This window comes from Protopterus annectens, chromosome 1.part0 (assembly GCF_019279795.1).
Source record: "Protopterus annectens isolate FY-2018-M chromosome 1.part0, PAN1.0, whole genome shotgun sequence".
In the NCBI taxonomy this organism is placed as follows: Eukaryota; Metazoa; Chordata; order Ceratodontiformes; family Protopteridae; genus Protopterus; species Protopterus annectens.
Window position 1 is genome coordinate 930,990,590 of NC_056725.1, and position 10,000 is coordinate 931,000,589.

Here is a 10,000-nt window from a genome sequence, read left to right on the forward strand (position 1 = left end):
CATGTCCATATATCTGTAGGGTACAGCATTCCAAGACCAAATACTCCTATTACAATACCCATTGCCACACAGTAGTACAGATAGTGTTGTTGCTGCCCATAGGTGAGGCATGACAATGCAACACCCTACTACACGTGTGGCATATGCATTAGATGCATATCCCTGTAGTACCACTGTTGGAGTATACTATGGGTTGTATTGCAGTCGCAGCCAGTGTGTGATGGTGGGTATGACAGAGTGTCATCATGGGTTTCAGGGAGTACAATGTCCACTGGGGTATGTGGGTGCTTTGTACACTGTCATTACACCAAGGTACACCCAGTATATGTATCATGTACCACGTTATCAACCATACAAGTAACTGATACCACAATCCAGGCCAGTTATGCATGTGGTGTGTGCAGCCTACTAGTAACACATTGGACACATGGTCAAGTTAGTTAGCAGTGATAGGTCCTCATATGTCAGATGTGTGTCTGCCTGTTATGTGTCTGTTAATGTGTATATGAAGATATGTATCACTACATATTGTCCATATACACCCATTACATGCCCCATTAGCATACTGTACATGTCTGGGGATGTTCTGCATGTAACATGTAACCTGGGACAAACCTCACCCTAAACGCTGTGTGGCATGTGCAATGTAAGCCACACACTTCAGTATCACTACATAGCTAGGTAGGGGTCTAGTCCCAGTGTTCCCAATTAACAGTGTGCATGTATGTGAATGGGGCTACATTAGGTTGCAGGGTATACATGCCTCAGTGGGTCACCTGTCTATGTGGCACAGGTAATAACCATTTTAGTTACCTTAAGGTATCTGGATGTACATTACCATACAATCCACCTTGGGTAAATGCAGGCCTGTTGCCTCCTGTCATACAGACTGTTCTGTTTGTCAGTGTGATTGTGATGGTGTCAGTTATGCCTTGTTATGTGACAGTTACATGCCATTGTGGTCAACTGAGGTCTTTACCCCCTAGGAATTGTGTACAGAGTGTAGATAAAGGCTGCTGACCTATACATCTGCATTACTTACTGTCGATTGTTTGGAATCCTGTGGCCCAGTTTGTCTTTATTATTATACTACTATATGTAAACCTTTCCAGACTACTGTATTAGTATAACTATTTCACATTTGCATTACTCTGTTTATATGGATGTCAATGTCTAAACAGCTATATGACATGGCATATACAACTGTAATTTATTTATTTATTTATTTATTTATTGCAGTTGGTTTACCAGGATAGTCCATTGGGCCAGATGAACCGTTTCATGGAGTCCTGGGAGAAAAAAGCCAAAATACATTCAAAAGTTACATAATATACACAACATATAAAAAAAAGACATACAAAATCAGTACAGCAGGCATACAGTTAAATAATACATTGTAAAAAAAAACATATTAACTATAGCAAAAATTTCCATTTTTATTATACAGAAAAGTTAGGAAAACATAAGTAGTAAAAGGAGATAGGAGATACAAATAATATAGTGGGAAGAAACATAAGAAGAAACTCAAGACTTGTTTTAGAATTTTCTATTATATTATATTAAAGTACACAAATAAAGCTTTCCCACGTATGCAAACTTGTGTGTGGTGTTATATCCTTTGACCTCTCTGTGGGTATATGTTGCAGGCAACAATTGTCATTTTTATGGGTGGCTCATACAGTGTCCAGTTGGTAAGGTGGAAACTGTAGGCATAGTGGCTGTTCCATATTGTGTGCACCTTCTACATATGTATCTTCCTATACATATCTCTGTGTGTATGTGTACTTACATATATATCTCTATATATGTTTGTGTGTGTGTGTGTGTGCCCCTTTTTCCCAGACTATATGGTAGAAATCACTGCCACTAGCCAGCTAATACTTATCAGCTTCTCAAAGGCCCTTAAAAGGGTGCCCAATTATAACTGTGCAATATTATTATCCAAATGGTAAGTGCAACTGAACAGCAAGGCTTATTTGGAGTGACATGGACAGTAATCACTATATGCATGCAATGTACTCTAGAGCTTAAATTAACTCTATACAAAACAGCCACAGCTGAAAGGTTTAAAAATATTTAATAATAAATACTAAAAACACAAGACAATACTTCTTAGTGCTAGTCAAGAGTTCAGAGATCACAGGGAAATACTTAAAATAATTCAGTAGTACAGTTCTGACATAACAGAAAAACACCTTGTCTGATATTTCTAGTTTCTAGCTATTTCTAAGAGAAAACACACGTCTAAGATAAACTTACATATAGAGCAAAGGCAGAGTGCTGATGAGTTGGATGGTCAAGGCAAAAATGCTTAATGCTCTCTGATTCTCTCTATTTTTAAAATCACATTCCTGGTTCACATTACATAATTTTTTATACTTCCCTGGGATCGCATTACATCATTCTTCACACTTCCATGGGCTCCCAGGCTAACAGAAACTTCATTTACATTCTTCACCTCTGGGCAGAAACCAGAGAAATAAAGGACATTTATGCATGCAAATTCTGGTCATTAACTCTGGCCTTAAAACAGTAGCAAGAATTCCTTCATCTAGACTGGCCAGAGCCAACTTTAGATCAATGGGTCACAACATGTTTTACTTGGTCAGCAGAGTGCACTGTTGTTACATTTTTGTAACAGCATTTTTTCCATTTAAGACAACAAGCCTGTGGCTTACATTAATATTTACAATTGACAGAATTATCTATAAAATTCTCTCTGGCTAGGCTGGCAGCCTTCACCTATCTTCACCCAATCTTCACATATCTCCCCCCTGGAGAACTCAAGCTAGTTTTTCAATTGACCCTTGAGAAATGCTGCTTGAGTGAGTTAGATCTATCTGAATATACCTTACCCCATTCCCTGTCTTGAGAGCCCATCTGCATTGGCAATGCTAATCCCACTGTGGTGCTGCATGGACATATCATATGCTTGCAACCCTAGGCTCCATGTTAGCAACTTGGCATTTTGCTGGCTGGCTCTGTTTAACCATGTTAGGGGGTTGTGATCTGTCATAACAGTGAATTTCCTTCCATACATATAAGGCTGAAGTTTCTGCAGTGCCCACACTATGGCTAGACATTCCTTTTCTACAGCTTCATAGCATTTCTCCCTGGGTTGGAGCCTACAACTAAGATAAACCACTGGGTGCTCTTCTCCCTCTGAAGAAATCTGGCTAAGTACAGCCTCCACCCCATGGTTCGAAGCATCCACCTGCACAACAAATTCCCTGCTGTAATCTTGACTGGCTAACACAGGGGGTCCTCCCAAAGCTTCCTTAAGCTTCTGGAATGCCTGCTCACATGCTGGGGTCCACACTATCTTATCTGACCTGTTCTTCCTTGTTAGGTCTACTAGGGGAGTAGCTATGGTACTATAACTGGGGATGAACTTTCTATAGTACCATGCTGTCCCTAAAAATGCCCTCACCTGCTTTTTAGTAACAGGTGCAGGCCATGCCTGAATGGCTTCCACTTTGGCAGGTTCTGGCCTTATCTTACCACTCCCCACTCTATGTCCTAGGTAGGAGACCTCTGCCATACCCACCTGACATTTGCTCAGCTTAATGGTCAACCATGCCCTCTGTAGCCTGCCCAAAACCTCTCTGACATGCTGAAGGTGCTCTGGCCAGGAATGGCTGTAGATGGCAATATCATCTAGGTAAGCAAGTTCAAATGCTCCTGCTCCTGCTCCTGCTCCTGCTAGGATATGATCTACCTGCCTCTGGAAAGACCCTGGGACATTCGTCATCCCAAAGGGCATCTTTGTGAACTCATACAAGCCAAAAGGAGTCACAAAGGCTGACTTCTCTCTAGCACTCAGAGTCAAGGGCACCTGCCAGTAACCCTTGGTAAGATCAATGGTTGTAAGATACTTAGCCCCACCCAGATTCTCTAGGGGCTCATCTGCCCTAGGCATGGGGTAAGCATCTGACTCTGTGTGACTATTTAATTTCCTGTAGTCCACACAAAACCTGGTGCTCCATCCTTCTTTGGCACCAGCACCACTGAGGAGGCCCAGGGACTGTTGGACTCTTGAATCACCCCTAGTTCCAACATCTCCTGTACCTCCTCGCTCAAAGTCTGTTTGACTCTCTCAGACACTCTATTAGGGTCCTGCCTAATAAGCCTTTGGGGTCCTGTATCCAGCTGGTGCTGCCCCAGGTGGGTGCACCCTGGTTTCCCAGTGAACATGTCCCCAGATTCCTGCAACACTGCTCAGATTTCTCGAACCTGGGTAGGAGATAGCTGCTGGGACATTACTATCCCTTCCACTGAGATGTCAGCCTGAGTTTCACTGAGAAGATCAGTCCCCAGATCTCCCCCAGACTCCTCCTGCAATCCACTGCAAATGCTCAGCACAAGGGCCTCCCTATCATGGTAAGATTTCATCATGTTAACATAGTACAATTTGTGCCCCTGCCTTCTGCCTATCAGTTCACACATGTAATTATCATCTCTTACCTTTGTTACTACTTTGTAGGGTCCCTCCCAAGCTGCTTGCAGCTTGTTGTGTCTGACAGAAATGAGAACCATTACCTGCTGCCCCATAGCATACTCTCTAACTCGAGCATTCCTGTCATACCACACCTTTTTCTGTTGTTGGGCTTCTGCCAGGCTCTCCTGGGCCAAGCCCATGACTTACCTCAGCCTTGTCCTGAGGTTTAGGATGTATGCCACAACAGACTCCTTGTGAGACTTGCACTCACCCTCCCACTCATCTCGATTTAAATCTAGAGGTCCCCTCACCCTATGCCCATACAGCAACTCAAAGGGTGAAAAACCTGTGGATTCCTGGGGAACCTCTCTGTAAGCAAACAACAGATGGGGCAAATATTTATCCCACTCCCTCTTAAACTGATCTGCAAATGCTGGAAGCATGGACTTTATTGGAGAATTTAACCTCTCAACAAGACCATTAGTCTGGGGATGGTAGGGATGATCTTTATGTGCTTCACCCCATAGGACTTTCACAGACAAGCCAGCAAGTCTGACATGAAATTGGCACCTCTGTCAGTCAGTATTGCTTTTGGGAAAACTACCATGCTGAAAATCTCTAAGAACGCATTTGCCACCTTTTCTGCCTCAATGGAGGCCAAAGCCACTGTCTCAGGGTATCGTGTAGCATAATCCACTATGACTGGGATATATTTTGCTGGTGGAACTTGGGGTACTCAGAGGACCCACAATATCCAAAGCTACCCTCTGAAATGGCTCCTCAATCACAGGCAAAGGTAACAAAGGAGCTCTCACCTTATCTCCTGCCTTGCCTACCTTTTGGCACTGCTCACAGGTCCTGCAATACCTTGTTACATCTCTGGAAATTCTAGGCCAATAGAAGTTCTGCATAATATGTCTCTTTGTACGTTTTATGCCCATATGACCTGCAAAGGGAAAATCATGGGCTATGGCTAGAAGCACCAGATGGTCGGCTCTAGGCACTACCAACTGCGGTACTCTCTTACCTTCTAGCCCTCCCTCAGGGGTCCACTCTCTGTATAGTAAACCTTTGTTTCAGTATACAGATTCCCTCTTTTCTTGAAAATCAGGTGCCTCCCTAGCTATCTGCCTCAGGCCTTGCAATGTAGGGTCTGAGAGCTGAGCCTGTCTCAACTCTCCCCTTGTAACCCTTCCCAGTTCCCCTTCCACAGTAAGTCTGGCATCCTCTGACAGTGGTGCCTCACTGTCAGCCTGGGTACTACTACTCACCTCTACCTTTGCAGTCACTCTGTCCAAGGGAAAATCAGTACCCACAAGCAGCTGTGGCTCACCTTCAGTCTCACTGCTACAGGGTAGATCCCTCCCTGAAGTAACCACCTCACCAGTCCTGGCTGCAAGTATGCAGTCTGTCTGGGTCTCCCCCAGGCTACCAGACCCACATGCTTGTCTCCTAGCCTGACTGCATGTAACTGCATAAGCATATGTACTGCCTCATCCAAATCTTTCCCTATCAGGACATCTGCAGGATAGTAGTTTGGTACCCCTGTTGTCTCAAGACAACCTACTATTGGCATTTTGTCTTTCCCATTTACTGGCTCTCTCACCTTTTGTTCCCCACCTTGCCTCCATGGAGGCCTGTATGCCACACGGCCCCACTGGTTGCATTCAAAACATTTAACCCTAGCTCCTGGACGTGTACCTGGACTAGTAGCTTTCCCTGCTACTGGCAGATTCTGTTGGGTCAATCTGTGCTGCCCACCATGGGTTCCTTTATACTTATGAGCAGTACTGGGGGTCCCTTTCCTGTGCAGGGATGCTCTACTTGCCCGATATAGGTCTCCCTTCTTCCCCAACTCATCTGAAGTAGCACATTATCTATCAGCTAACCAGATCCTCATGCTTCAGGCAAAGTGCTATGGGCTCATTCCTCACCAAAAGGTCTGACAGCCCTTAAAAAGTGGTGACCTGATATCCACTCACCCACTTATAGAAATAAGTGCTGAGTTCAGCAACATATTCACACCCACTTTCAGCTGCCTTGCGTCTATGCTCACAAAACTTTTTCCTGTATGTTTCAGGTGTTAGCTTAAACAAATCTAACAAGTGATTTTTAACAGCAGTATAATCAAAACATTCAACATCAGACATTTTTGACAAAACAGTTACAGCTTTACCATGGAATAAGGGGGTCAGGAACTGTACCCAGAGCCTTTGGTCAAAACTATACTGTTTGCATACCCTCTCAAACATATGAATGAAACTATCAAAATTATCCCCCTCTTTAAATTGCGGAAGACATTTACTGACCTTTTGTGCTTCTATGGACCAGTTACTCCCTTCCCCATTACCTCCATGACTCTGGTGAAGAGTCAGTATTTCCCTCTCATGCCTCCTCTGCTGCTCCTTTTCCTCGGCTTCTATCTCCAAATGCCTGGCCTCCAAACTCAAGTCTGTTTAGCTCAAGATGGATTTTTAAGTCCTCTGTAGAAAGGTTGACCTGCCCATTCTCCAAGGGCATTATATCTCCATTGCCAGGCTGATTGTCCACCTGGTTGCTGTTTTCTGATGCAGCTGTAACCAAGGCTGCAATCAGGTCTGCCTTAGTTAGGTTTCCATGCACCAGTCCTCAATCCTGGCACATCTCTGCCAGCTTGCTCCTTGTCAGCTTTCCATACTCCTCTGCTGACATGCTGCCTGCTCACCCTGACTAACTAAGCTAACAAAAGAAATAAAACAATTGTGATCTGAACTTTAACTATTCACTGCATGGCTGATTTATAGTACAAAACACCTTCAAAGCTCACTGTATACAAGCTACAGGAATTCACTCTATCCACACCACTACAAGTCAATTAGTATTAGCCAACCAATTAATATGTGGTGTGGATATCCCACCATTGCCAAACAATTAATATGTGATGCCCATGCCCTGGACCAGCAATCAAGGAGCCTCAGTCCTCACCACTAACACCAGAGACATTGTCTCATATAGGAGGAAAGGATAACAAATATACACAGTAAAGTGCAATTTCCCTTAAGAGCACACAGAGATCACAGTCAGTTTGGGGTGGGTCGCTCCCTTGCTCTCCAGGTCCCCAATAAGACTGGCACAGCTATAGGGTCCAGATCTCAGTCTAGTGGACAAGCTAAAACCTTCAGCACCCTCTCTGTCCAACCAGTGCTTTATGTCCCTGCCCAAGTAGCTGACACACACACACACTTTGAGATAAGAGTTTATACAACCACACAAAGACTACTGGGGAAGGCTGGCACAGGTTCTCCAGCTGTGCCCCTTTTCCCCATGCTATACAGTAGAAATCACTGCCCTCATTCAGCTAATATTTATCAGCTACCCAAAGGCCCTTAAAAGGGTGATGATTATTACTGTGCAATAGTATTATCCAAATGGTAAATCCGACTAAACAGCAAGGCTTATTTGGAGTGACTTAGACAGTAATCACTATATGCATGCAATGTACTCTAAAGCTTAAATTAACTCTACACAAAACAGCCACAGCTGAAAGGTTTAAAACAAGACAATACTTCTTACTACACAGTGCTAGTCAAGAGTTCAGAGATCACAGAGAAATACTTAAAATAATTCAGTAGTACAGTTCTGACATCACAGAAAAACACAGCCTAATCTTTCTAGTTTCTAGCTATTTCTAAGAGAAAACACAAGTCTAAGATAAATTTACATATAGAGCAAAGGCAGAGTGCTGATGAGTTGGATGGTCAAGACACAAATGCTTAATGCTCTCTGATTCTCTCTGTTTTTAAAGTCACATTCCTGGTTCACATTACATCATTTTTCACACTTCCCTGGGTTCCCATTAAATCATTCTTCACACTTCCCTGGGTTCCCAGGCTAAAAGAAATTACATTTACGCTCTTCACCTCTGGGCAGAAACCAAAGCAATAAAAGACATTTATGCATGCAAATTCTGGTCATTAACTCTGGCCTTAAAACAATAGCAAGAATTCCTTCATCTAGACTGGCCAGAGCCGACTTTAGATCAATGGGTCACAACATGTTTTACTTGGTCAGCAGAGTGCACTGTTGTTACATTTTTGTAACAGCATTATTTCCATTGAAGACAAAAAGCCTGTGGCGTGCATTAATATTTACAAATGACAGAATTATCTATAAAATTCTATCTGGCTAGGCTGGCAGCCTTCACCTATCTTCACCCAATCTTCACATATGTAGACATATATATCGGTTTACTATCACGTGCACTTGCACGGCTATAAAGTATTTGAACAACAGATGTTCGAATACTTCATATTTCGGCAGGTGATGTGAGCAAACATTACCATTGCGAATGGACTGTGCATTTACAATTCTAACGTTCGCTCATGTGAGGGGATCGCGGTACAGTGCGGTTAGGGAAATACATCCCTTTCCTCACTGTAGTGCGATCTCGGAGTTGGAATATTAAGTTGGGGGTGTGGGGTGCAGCCCCACAGGGGCTTACCCCTGCATAACTGTGTGTTTAGGCTGGTTATGTAGGTAGTTACGGGACTGGGAGTGTTGTATTGCGAAAATGTCACGAGCGACATTTTCGACAATACACAGCTGTTTTCGACTTTAGGTAAATTCGGAAATGTTCATTTCTGATGTATAAATTCAAAAATGCAGACACGTTTTGTTCTGATTTTCGAATTTATGATAGTAAACCTATATATCTATAGATGTATGCATATGTATGTATATATGTTTACATATATATATATATATATATAGGGTCTATATTATATCATCGAACACTTAAAAAAGCGAACGCTGATTGATCGACCTATTTTAAGCGAAAGCTTACCATCTCGAACTGTCAGATCAGCAATTTTTTTCCCAGGGAAAAAAATCGCTGATCCAAAACACATACACACAACACAAGCACACCAAACAGAAATCCACACACATACACCTAAAATCTGATACCTAACCCTACACTAAACTATGCACACACCACTAACTACCCACTTACCTTAACCCAAACCCTAACCCTAAGGTCCATCACTATCGCACACTCACCTCACTCACTCCCAAACCCTAACCCTAACTCACTTAAATCCTCCCTAACCCTCATGTCCACTCAATCGCACACACACCTAACCCGAGCCCTAACCCTAACTCACCTAAATCACCCTAACACTCACATCCACACAATCACACACTTACCTGAATCCGACCGGTAACTTTCCACCATAACACTGAAAATACCGAAGCAACAGAAATGGACAACCAAATTCTTTCACTAGGAAAAAATTTGAGTTTCTGCTGCTTCGATATTTTGCAGTTTCGCGAAAATAAGTTCGATCAATCAGCATTCGCTTTTTTAAGTGTTCGAGGATAAAATATAGACCCATATATATATATATATATATATATATATATATATATATATATATATATCTACATATATATATATATATATATATGTATATATGTATATATATATATATATATATATATATATATACATATATATATATATATATATATATATATATATATATATACACATACACACACACACATACATCTACATGTTGAAAT